At 42.9% G+C, this 12,646-nt stretch overlaps 1 protein-coding gene across 6 annotated transcripts in view; it reads right to left on the bottom strand.

The window, feature by feature from the left end:
* The window catches only part of vps37c (VPS37C subunit of ESCRT-I), a 153,955-nt gene extending 150,121 nt beyond the window's left edge, over positions 1–3,834 (bottom strand). For all 6 annotated transcript variants that reach the window (XR_009788281.1, XR_009788280.1, XR_009788279.1 and 3 more), the window contains exon 1: positions 3,411–3,834. The gene's annotated coding sequence lies outside the window, so the exon portion shown is untranslated. The remainder of the gene's footprint in view (positions 1–3,410) is intronic.
* Positions 3,835–12,646: the final 8,812 nt, after the last annotated feature.

Raw genomic sequence — 12,646 nt, 5'->3', positions numbered from 1 at the left:
GACTTCGATGGTTTGGACACGTCCAGAGGAGAAATAGTGAGTATACTGGTAGAAGGATGATGAGGATGGAGCTGCCAGGTAAGAGAGCTAGAGGAAGACCAAAGAGAAGGTTGATGGATGTCGTGAGGGAAGACATGATGGCAGTTGGTGTTCGAGAGGAGGATGCAGAAGGATTACAGGGAAAAGGATGACACGCTGTGGCGACCCCTAACGGGACAAGCCCAAAGGAAAAGAAGAAGATAGACAAATATGTACCCTAAGGGTACAAATCGTAAGGGTCCCAATATGTACCCTGGTTAAGGGGTCAATAGGTGTACCGTTGAGGGTACTGCCACAATGACAAGCCATTGGACCCTCAAAGGTACAAATTTAGCACCTTAATTCTGACAGTGTACCAGTACCATACCAAGGTATTTTGACATAATAAAAATAAATACATAAAAAAAACCGGCAGTTCAAAAAAATAATAACTTACACAACAGCGCTGAATTCATATGCTGTCTTAAAAGGACAGTGCCCAAAAAGTCGACAGTCACCCAATGACTGCCTGCCTTCCAACAAGTTGTGTGCGCCCGACTGTGTGGGAACGGGAGAATGAAATGGCATCAAACTGCCGACTAGCTCCTGCCTCCTATAGACACCTTAGCAAGCATTAGCGTTATCCACCGGGACGTAACCTCAGAGTCTGCAGCTCACAAGGCTATGTGAGAAAAATTCATGTTATATGCAGTGGATTCTCCTGTGCTGTGCTGTGCTGTGCTCTTCATTCCATGCACACGAGTGTAAGTGTTTCCAGCAGGAGATCGATGGCATCGATAACGTGTCAGGACTTAGCACGGGTGCGCACCGCACGGAAGCCCAGATCTAACCCGGAAACAGGCTTAACTCCTCGTCGGAGACCACTCCGGACATCGGGGAGTTTGAGAAGATCCACCGAATGCAAAAGGAAAACCACTTATTATCTAAGTGGAGGATAAAGGTCTACTTTTTCAAAGTGTCGTAGCGCCGTATACAACGAATAGAAGTCATCGCCGGCCACTGAGTAGGTGCACATGTATTGTTTACAATGGGAGAACTCAAATGCAGTCATATACAATAATACTGCACAATAAAAGCTTGAATAAAAAGCTTGAAGGCTTGATGTAAGAAGTTGAGAAGTTGAGTACAGTACATATAAATATAGAAATAATTAATATAGCCATGGAAAAAATCTTATGCCCCTTGCTTCTTCAGTTTCTTGACAACGAAAAAAAGCTCAAGAGTTTAATATAGATCTATCTTGCTCAAGCCATTTTCCATGGTTTTCTTGATAATAAACCAAAATTATAATTAATAATAAAATTAAGCTTTTGTATTCTTCAGGTAAAATGCTTTTAGTGGTACTGTCATGAGCTGCCCTGCAGTACTACTGTTGGAGCCTGGGTGGCGCTTTACGCCCTCTCTCCCCTCCCCTCTCTCTTTCCAGCACCTTCCTCGGCCGCGCACCTGTCATCAATCAGCCCTCATTACCACCTGCTTTTAAGCCTGCCTGAACTCAGAAATCCTCGCCAGAATATTGCAGCTTCTTCAAGTGCGTTCCCTCCGTGTTCCTCACCAAGTGAATTCCTGCACTTACACCGCCAAGCCAGCCGCCTGTCCTCGTCACCGCCTGCCACGCGTTCTCTGCCTCAACAACCCGCCAGCGCACCTCAAGGACTATCTACATTTCCCTTTGTTTTAATAAACTGTTCATCACAACCTCTCAGAATTGTTTGGCTGCAACACGTTCCAAAAAAGCTGGGACAGGGTCATGTTTACCACTGTGCTACATCACCTTTTCTTTTAACAACATTCAATATATGTTTGGGAACTGAGGAAACTTTTTTGGAACGTGTTGCAGCCATAAAATTCTAAGTTAATGATTATTTGCTAAAAAACAATAAAGTTTATCAGTTTGAACATTAAATATCTTGGCTTTGTAGTGTATTCAATTAAATATAGGTTGAACATGATTTGCAAATCATTGTATTCTGTTTTTATTTATGTTTAACACAACATCCCTACTTCATTGGAATTGGGGTTGTACGTACAAGCACACACGTTCTTTAAAAAAAAAAAAAAAAACATATCATAATGCTTTGGATTTTAAATTCAGCCTTTTTTCTCTGGTTCCTTATTTTGAAAATATATATATATATCAATTATCAATAGACTATGAAATACAATTGTGGATACATTTTTCAGCCATATCGCCCAGCCCTATTCACAAGTTCATCGGCATTTTGTGGAAGAACTTGAGGCCATCTGTCCAACAGTTGACACTCATATGAGGACGAGTGTTTCAACAGGACAATGAACCAAAACACAGAAGCATATTAACGAGGTGAATGGCTTCAGAAGAAGAACTACTTGTTCTAGAGTGGCGCAGTTAAAGTTCTGACATCAACCCGATTGAGATGCTGTGGCATGACCGCAAAAGAGCTATTGACCCCAGACACCTTAAGAATCTTGCTGAACTGCAACAGTTTTGGAAAGATGAATGGTACAAAATTCATCCAGATCAGTGTGCATGTATGATCTGCAACTACAGGAAACGTTTGGTTGAGGTTATTGCTGCCAAATGAGGGTCAACCAGTTATTAAAACAAAGTGTTCACTTACTTTTTCCTTCCTGCCCTGTGAATGTTTGCATGTTTGCATGTACATCTCAAGACATTAGCATAGTGTCAAAAGCTTAATTTAATTAGGTAGTCCAATTCAAAAAGTGAAACTCATGATAGCAATGCACTACACACAGGGAGTTAAATATTTCATGATTTTTTTTTTTTAAGTATAATTTTGATGATAATAGCTTACACCAAACGAATACCTAAAATTAAGCATCTCTAGAAACCAGATATTAAACAACAATCAAGAAACAATGGCAAAGATTTTTAATATAGAAATTTGGCAGGAATTTGCCTTTTGAAAAGTATTTTCCCAAGTGTTTAATTAACCTATATAACGTGTAAGTACTAAAATAAATGAACTTTTCCACCCTATTCTAATTTATTGAGATGTACCTGTATAAAAATATGAAAACATAATTATGTGTGTGGTATTCATTTAATGAGCCACTGGTTGTTTATTCTTTATTCTTGATGTTTATTCTCTTCTTATTTAGATGACGATCAGACGACATTTTCTGCATCTGTATTTGTGCAGAATTTCCAAATGGTTCACATACCTCCCACTGTCCAGGGACCAGAAAAGAATGATCACATTGTTGATAAGCGGCTCTGCTTTTTCGTATTGATGCTCAATTTACGAGGCCTTTAAAAATGTCCAAATCAACTTAAGACAAGGTTTCAATACAGAATGTAGACTATATCTTTAGAACAGCTTTAGTCGTAGGTAATCAAGAACGATATAAAATGTTGGTACAGTACTTACACAGTGCTAGGAAAGCAAATTCCGCCGTGTACTGACTGGGAGTGACATCCAACACCAGAGAGTCACAATCAGGCAAGTTAACATGAACGCCGTTCTGTCCTGACTGAAACAAGCGCTTTCCACGTTCCTGATGTGGCAACCTGGTTTACTAATCAAGTAATGTCCGATTTCACCAATAAAATTTCAGCAATGTCAGTGACTGCGACCATCAACTTAGAAGGAAGCTTATGGTTTGGTTATCAATACGGAGCCCCAAAAAAACCGCTGCTTGTTCCCGACAATCAGTTTGAAGCTTGGGAGTGTCCGTATACGACTGCTTCGGATCAAAGGATACCCGACTTCGAACGATTCTGGCAATGTCACGCTATTTGATCAAAACGGAAACTTTCGCTCCACATCAACAGAAACCGCGGCCATATTAAGAATAATCCATGTTCCTGTGTACATGGGTGTGTTCGAAAAGCTTTCAGAAACAGAAATGGAAAGCAATTATGAGTGGCAGTTCGTGTTTACATGATTTTGTAAGCTTTTGTATTGACACACTTGCAAGAGTTATTGTTTTAAGGTTTGCTCTTGTTTTTTTATTCTTTTACCGAAATAATATTGGTACAGTCCTGTGCGTTTTTTCCCTCGATATAACTTTATAGAAAAGGGAGGCGAAACAAACAGAGCCAAGGAAGAAATGTCCCCCCCACCAAAAAAAACAAACATAATTACAACAGAATCAGATAACATGAAATAAAATAAAAACTCTGAATTAGAAAATTCCATAAAAAGTATGTATATATATATATATATATATATATATATATATATATATATATATATATATATATATATATATATATAAAGAGAGAGGCTGTTCCCATCAGCTGCCTCGCACATGCCAAAAAGGCCTGATAGGACTCCTTCTTCAGCTTGACGGCATCCCTCACTGTTGGTGTCCACCAACGGGTTCGGGGATTGCCGCCACGACAGGCACCGACCACCTTACGGCCACAGCTCCGGTCAGCCGCCTCAGCAATGGAGGCGCGAAACATGGTCCACTCGGACTCGATGTCCCCCGCCTCCCCCGGAACATGAGCAAGTTCTGTCGGAGGTGGGAGTTGAAACTCCTTCTGACAGGGGATTCTGCCAGACGTTCCCAGAAGACCCTCACAATAGGTTTGGGCCTGCCACGTCGGACCGGCATCTTCCCCCACCATCGGAGCCAACTCATCACCAGGTGGTGATCAGTTGACAGCTCCGCCCCTCTCTTTACCCGAGTGTCCAAGACATGTGGCCCCAATCCGATGACACGACCACAAAGTCGATCATCGAACTGCGACCTAGGGTGTCCTGGTGCCAAGTGCACATGTGGACACCCTTATGCTTGAACATGGTGTTCGTTATGGACAATCCGTGATGAGCACAGAAATCCAATAACAGAACACCGCTCGGGTTCTGATCGGGGGGGCCGTTCCTCCCAATCATGCCCTTCCAGGTCTCACTGTCATTGCCCACATGAGCATTGAACTCCCCCAGCAGAACGATGGAGTGCCCAGCGGGAGTGCTCTCCAGCACCCCCCCTAAGGACTCCAAAAAGGGTGGGTACTCTGAACTGCTGTTTGGTGCATAGGCACAAACAACAGTCAGGACCCGTCCCCCCACCCGAAGGCGGAGGGAGGCTACCCTCTCGTCCACCGGGGTGAACCCCAACATACAGGCACCGAGCCGGGGGGCAATAAGTATACCCACACCTGCTCGGCGCCTCTCACCGTGGGCAACTCCAGAGTGGAAGAGAGTCCAACGCCTCTCGAGAGGACTGGTACCAAAGCCCAAGCTGTTCATGGAGGCGAGTCGAAACTTCTCGACCTCACACACCAGCCCGCGCTCCTTCCCTGCCAGAGAGGTGACATTCAACGTCCCTAGAGCCAGCCTCTGTAGCCTGGGATCGGATCGCCAAGGTCCCCGCCTTCGGCCACCGCCCAGCTCGCACTTCACCCGAGCCCTATGGCCCCTCCCACAGGTGGTGAGCCCATGGGAAGGGGGACCCACGTTACCCTTTCAGGCTGTGCCCGGCCGGGCCCCATGGGTGAAGGCCCGGCCACCAGGCGCTCGCCTTCGAGCCCCACCTCCGGGCCTGGCTCCAGAGGTGGGCCCCGGTGACCCGCGTCTGGGCAAGGGAAACCTGAATCCATTTATTGTATTTATTTATTTATTTTTGGAGCCGTGCTTTGTCTGGTACCTCACCTAAGACCTGTTTGCCATGGGTGACCCTGCCAGGGGCATAAAGCCCTAGACAACTTAGCTCCTAGGATCATTGGGACACACAAACCCCCCCACCACAATAAGGTGACGGCTCAAGGAGGGGAAGGATATATATATATATATATATATATATATATATATATATATATATATATATATATATACATATATATATATATATACATATATATATATAGAGAGAGAGAGAGAGAGAGAGAGAGAGAGAGAGAGAGAGCGAGAGAGAGCGAGAGAGAGAGAGAAAGAGAGAGAGAGAGAGAGAGAGAAAGAGAGAGAATAGAATACAATACAATAGAATCAGCTTTATTGGCCAAGTATGTTCCAAGACACACAAGGAATTTGTCTCCAGTATTTGGAACCACGCGAGTATAACAACAAACAGGCACTATGACGAAATATACATTTATGACATAAAAAAACAGGAGTGTGGTGATACTACTATAATGGCAATTGTTCAAATGTTGCAGAATACTCAAGCAATTTAAAGTAAATAATAGTGAAATTATCTGGTACAGTGACAATTGTAGAGAGTTCTCAAACACATGATTGGACAGTAGTAGAAGAAGAAGAATCACCTTTATTGTCATGAACATGCATGCATAATGCAGCCCTATGGAGGGCACAAGCCAGTGCAAACTGTAGGTCGGTCCCAAGCTCGGATAAATGCAGAGGGTTGCGTCAGGAAGGGCATCCGGCTTAAAACGTTTCCAAACAAATATGAGCGTTTATCCAAAGAATTCCATACCGGATCGGTCGTGGCCCGGATTAACATCGTCCGCCACCGGGCAGAGCGGCGGTAGAAGCACGCAGGTGGATTTCAAATTTTTGCAGACGATGTAATCTGAAGGAGGTTACCGACTGTAAGGTAGTGGTAGGGGAGAGTGTGGCTAGACAGCATAGGATGGTGGTGTGTAAGATGACTCTGGTGGTGGGGAGAAAAATTAGGAAGACAAAGGCAGAGCAGAGAACCATGTGGTGGAAGCTGAGACAGGACGAGTGTTGTGCAGCTTTTCGGGAAGAGGTGAGACAGGCTCTTGGTGGATGGGAGGAGCTTCCAGAAGACTGCCAAGGTGATCAGAGAGGCAGGCAGGCAGAAGAGTAGTTGGTGTATCTTCTGGCAGGAAAGGAGAGAAGGAGACTTGGTGGTGGAACCATACAGTACAGGAAATCATACAAGGAAAAGGTTTAGCTAAGAAGTAGTGGGACACTGAGAGGACCGAGGAGAGGCGAAAGGAATACATTGAGATGCGACACAGGGCAAAGGTAGAGGTGGCAAAGGCCAAACAGGAGGCATATGATGACATGTATGGCAGGTTGGACACTAAAGAAGGAGAAAAGGATCTATACAGGCTGGCCGGACAGAGGGATAGAGATGGGACGGATGTGCAGCAGGTTAGGGTGATTAAGGATAGAGCTGGAAATATGTTGACTGGTGCAAGTAGTGTGCTAGATAGATGGAAAAAATACTTCGAGGAGTTGATGAATGAGGAAAATGAGAGAGAAGGGAAAGTAGAAGAGGCAAGTGTGGTGGACCAGGAAGTGGCAATGATTCGTAAGGGGGAAGGTAGAAAGGCATTAAAGAGGATGAAAAATGGAAAGGCAGTTGGTCCTGATGATATTCCTGTGGAGGTATGGAAGCATCTAGGAGAGGTGGCTGTGGTGTTTTTGACCAGCTTGTTCAATAGAATTCTAGCGTGTGAGAAGATGCCTGAGGAATGGAGGAAAAGTGTGCTTGTGCCCATTTCTAAGAACAAGGTTGATGTGCAGAGCTGTGGGAACTATAGAGGAATAAAGTTGATGAGCCACACAATTAAGTTATTGGAAAGAGTAGTCGAGGCTAGACTCAGGACAGAAGTGAGTATTTGCGAGCAACAGTATGGTTTCATGCCTAGAAAGAGTACCACAGATGCATTATTTGCCTTGATGTGGAAAAGTACAGAGAAGGTCAGAAGGAGCTACATTGTGTCTTTGTAGATCTAGAGAAAGCCTATGACAGAGTACCCAGAGAGGAACTGTGGTACTGCATGCGGAAGTCTGGAGTGGCAGAGAAGTATGTTAGAATAATACAGGACATGTATGAGGGCAGCAGAACAGCGGTGAGGTGTGCTGTAGGTGTGACAGACGAATTTAAGGTGGAGGTGGGACTGCATCAGGGATCAGCCCTGAGCCCCTTCCTGTTTGCAGTGGTGATGGATAGGCTGACAGATGAGGTTAGACTGGAATCCCCGTGGGTCATGATGTTTGCAGATGACATTGTGATCTGCAGGGAAATCAGGGAGCAGGTGGAGAAACAGAAAGATGGAGGCATGCACTGGAAAGCAGAGGAATGAAGATTAGCCGAAGTAAGAGAGAGCAGACTTCGATGGTTTGGACACATCCAGAGGAGAAATAGTGAGTATATTGGTAAAAAGGATGATGAGGATGGAGCTGCCAGGCAAGAGAGCTATAGGAAGACCAAAGAGAAGGTTGACGGATCTCGTGAGGGAAGACATGAGAGCAGTTGGTGTTCAAGAGGAGGACTCAGGAGATAGGCTTACATGGAAAAGGATGACGCGCTGTGGCGACCCCTAAATGGACAAGCCGAAAGGAAAAGAAGAAGAAGATGCATGCATGCACACAAAATTTGTTCTCTGCATTTTACCCATCACAGTGAACTCACACATTTGTTAGTGGAAGACAATTCACGGTATCTGTGTCTTGCTCAAGGACACCACAGCCATGAATCCTGGGGGATGTTGGCGGGTGGTCCAGTCAGGGTGTTGAACCTAAGTCCCCCACAGTGGCAGGTAATGATCTTAACCATTGGGCCGCAGCTGCACTCTAAATTGCCCGTGGGTGTGAATGTGAGTACGAATGATTGTTTATTTCTATGCCCTGCAATTGGCTGGCGACCAGTTCAGGGTGTACCCCGCCTCCTGCCCGATGATAGCTGGGATAGGCTCCAGCACACCCGCGACTCCAGTAAGGGGAAGCGGCTCAGAAAATGGATGGATGGTTTTAAACCACAAATTATACTAAGATGAAATACAATTCTAGAGGCGCGGTCTGCCTTCCATTTGGTCAAAAGGGGCCGGCCTGAAGAGGATAAAAAGATTTCTGTACAATCCGTTGATTTGCCCACAGCAATAGACATACAATACATTCTGCTTACCAAGGTTTCCAGAACCTTTCCTACAACAACCTTTACAAGTAGTTCCACTCTGTGAAGCGTTGCTGTGCCTGAGAGAGGCACTTTTTTTCAGAGCTGAAGTGACAAGCTGCTTACTTTTGTTGTCAACTGTGTTGGAAATTCTTTTTTTGCAGAATAATTAAGAAAATAATCTTGTCTTTGTGGGTGTTTTATTACAAAGAGATATATAGTATGTACAGAGAGAGAGAGAGAGAGAGAGAGAGAGAGAGTCTAAGAAGAGGGAGTGAGGAATAGAGGGGGTGTGGGGGGCTGAAGATAGGAGCAGAGCAGCCAGAGATGCTACTCACCCGCACCCCCGGCACACTCTGAGCTAGAGTGCCCAAAAACAGAGATTAAGAAGAGGTTCCTTTTGTCAGATCCAATAATTTCCCATGAGAGAGATTCACACTAGCTACCCAGCCAGCTATCATATCTCACATGGGAACGGTTACACATCTTACAGAAGTTGCAACAGAGTTCTGGAACAATAAAAGGATACACAATAAAATAATCCATTAAACCCTATATAGGTTCGTATTTTGGCAATTCAGTTCCACCTCTTGATTACATAAAAAAAATATTACTCAAAATGAAAACAAAATTACCGTATTTTCACGACCATAAGTCGCAAACTTAGTGAGGATAAAATGTGAATCTATCAAACAATTGTCTCCAGTTATCTCTGCGAGACTAGCTCTTTTCAATATCAGGTCACTGGGTAATAAATCAATGTTGAATAATGACATCTTTACAACCTATGATCTGGACTTTTTGTTACTAAATGAAACGTGGTTAACGTTAACAGAAAGTAGCTGTAATAGCATTTTAAATGAGGCAACACCGACAAATTTTAATTTTATGAACAAGTGTCGAATAGGAAAAAAAGGCGGTCGTATTGCTGTTATTTTGAAGTCATTATTTCAGTGTAAAAAAATTATACTGGGTGATTTTAGCTCTTTTGAATATCTCTGTTTTTTAATTAAAGGTGACCAAAAGGTGATTGTTTTCATAATTTATAGGCCTCCAAGATACAATAGAAAATTTATGGGGGACTTCTCAGAACTGCTGTCAGTTATTTGTACTTACTACAACTATTTTGTCATAACGGGAGACTATAACATTCATGTTGACAATAACATGGAAAGAAAATCTAAAGAACTCTCTGTTATACTAGATACATTTGACCTCTCTCAACATATTAAGAGTGCAACACACACTGAAGGTCACATCTTAGACCTATTCATCTCTAAGTATGTTGAAATTCCATCAATTAACATTAAGGATATGGCTATTTCTGACCATTTTTGTGTATTCTTTGAATTACAGATTCTTCCAAAAGTTCAGACAACCTCTATGTCTATTAAGAAAAGTTACATAAATGAGAGTACCGCCACTAAGTTTATGAAGACCATAGCTGTGCCAAAAACTGTGAATGCTGAGGCAGTTGATGAACTTTTGGATAATTTCATCTGTAACATCTCAAATGTCATGAATGCTGTCGCTCCTATTAAAACTAAGACAATATTGAGGCGACCTAGAATACCGTGGAGGAGAGCAATGATGGTAGGAAAGTGTAGGAAAGCAGAACGGAAGTGGAGAAAAACTAAACTCCAAATTGACTATGACCTCCAGAGACAAAGTCTTTGTAATTTTAACCAGTTACTCAGGGCTAGAGAGCAACACTTTTTTGAAATCATCAGTAAGAACTTCAACAATATTCGCACTCTGTTTGCTGTGGTTGACAATGACTAAATGGAACAGTCCTTAAATGGTTCAGGTCCTACCTGGAGGAAAGGAGTTATTTTGTAACCATTGGAAGTGTTCAATCTCCTCAAATGGCAATGACCTATGGGGTCACTGAAGGGTCAGTTCTTGGACCCCTCCTGTTCAGCCTGTATATGCTACACTTGGGTCAAATTCTTCAGAATTTTAATTTTGACTATCATAGCTATGCAGATGACACACAGTTATATCTAGCAGTGTCTCCAGATAAGTGGATGAGCCTTTTTTTTTTCAATTAAACCACAACAAAACTGAGATAAATGTTTTTGGCAATAAAGAAAAGAGGATTGCTGTTAGTAAATACCTGGAGTCACTCTCTTTAAAAAACAAAGGCCAAGTCCGAAACCTTGGTTTTCTGATAGATTCCGACCTGACTTTCACGAGTCATATCAAAGCAATTACTAAAACTGCCTTCTAACACGAACAACAACGGAAAGGGGCAACCAGATCTGAACTGGAGATTTCTTGATCTGCAGTCAAATGCTCTACCAGTGACCTATACCACTTTTTGCACGTATTCCACTTTTCCTGTTTAAGGTATCAATAAAGACAGACCCTACAAGCAGATGGACATTTCCACAGAACTCTTAGACTACAAACAACAGAAAAAAGAGGTCACCCAGGTTTGAATTGGTGATCGCTTGATCTGCAGTCAAATGCTCTACCACTGAGCAGATTTCATATTTCCTGTTTAAGGTATAAATAAAACTCCAGAATGGACGAAAGTTCTCATGAACGAGAGGAAGGGGAACCCTGATCTGACCTGGGGACCTCTTCATCTGCAGTCAAATGCTCAACTGCTGAGCTATACCCCCTTTGTCCAGGTTTCATGTTTCCTGTTTAAAGTATAAAGTTCCAGAAGCACGTGGACAAAATTGTTAGCCTATAAACGTGAGAGGAAGGGGGAAACCTGATCTGACTTGGGGACCGCTTGATCTGCAGTCAAAAGCTGTTCCACTGAGTAATACCCCCGTTTTACATCTTTCGTTTTTCCTCTTAAGTAATCAAAAAAAGAAAGTCCCTTCAAGTAGGGACATTTAGACAAAAGTCTTGAGATTGCAAACAACAGAAAAAGGAAGTACCCAGACTGGAACTGAGAACTTCTTAATCTGCAGTCAAATGCTCTCCCACTGAGCTTGACACCCTTCACATAGGATTTGCTTTTCCTGTTTAAGGTATCAAAGAAACCCTACAATAGCCATTCCCACAGAAGTCTTAGAATGCAAACAACAAGATTAATAATAAGTCCGGACTTGGAACCCAGGTCTGACCTTGAGACTTCTTGATCTGCAGTCAAATCCTCTACCACTGAGCTATACCCACTTTGCACATGTTTTACTTGTCCTTTTTAAGGTATTAATACAAGTCCAGATGCCGGGAAGAACCCAGATCTTAACTGGAGACCTCTTTATCTTCCGTCAAACGCTCAAGCACTGACCTATACCACCTTTTGCACAATTAGAACTTTTCCTGTTTAAGGTATCAACAAAGACAGTCCCTATAAACGGATTGACATTTCCACAAAAGTATTGGAAGGCAAACAAAAAAAAAGAGGGAACAAAAAAAAAGAGGGGTAACCGAGATCTGAACTGAGGACCTCTTTATCGGCAGTCAAATGCTCTACCATTGAGCTTTAGCCCCTTCACAATGTTTTGACTTTTCCTGGGTAAGGTATTAATTAAAGTAGAAATGCAAGAACCAGATCTGAACTGGAGACTTCTTGATTGCAGTCAAATGCTCTACAACAGAGATATGCCCCCTTTTTGCAGATTTTGCTTCTCCTTTTTAAGGTAGTAAAACAAGTCCAGACACGGAGCCAGGTTTTTGACTAAACAGTGGAAGGGGGGACTCAGATCTGAACCGGAGACCTCTTGATCTGCAGTCAAATGCTCGAGCATTGACCTGTACAAAATTTTGCGCAGTTTTCTTTTTTCCTGTTTAAGGTATCAATAAGGAAAGTCCTAACAAGTATGGATTGACATTTCCACAAAAGTCTTAAAATACAAACAACCGAAAA

Source organism: Phyllopteryx taeniolatus, chromosome 4 (genome assembly GCF_024500385.1).
Source record: "Phyllopteryx taeniolatus isolate TA_2022b chromosome 4, UOR_Ptae_1.2, whole genome shotgun sequence".
NCBI lineage: Eukaryota > Metazoa > Chordata > Actinopteri > Syngnathiformes > Syngnathidae > Phyllopteryx > Phyllopteryx taeniolatus.
This window is presented reverse-complemented; position numbering and strand designations above follow the sequence as displayed.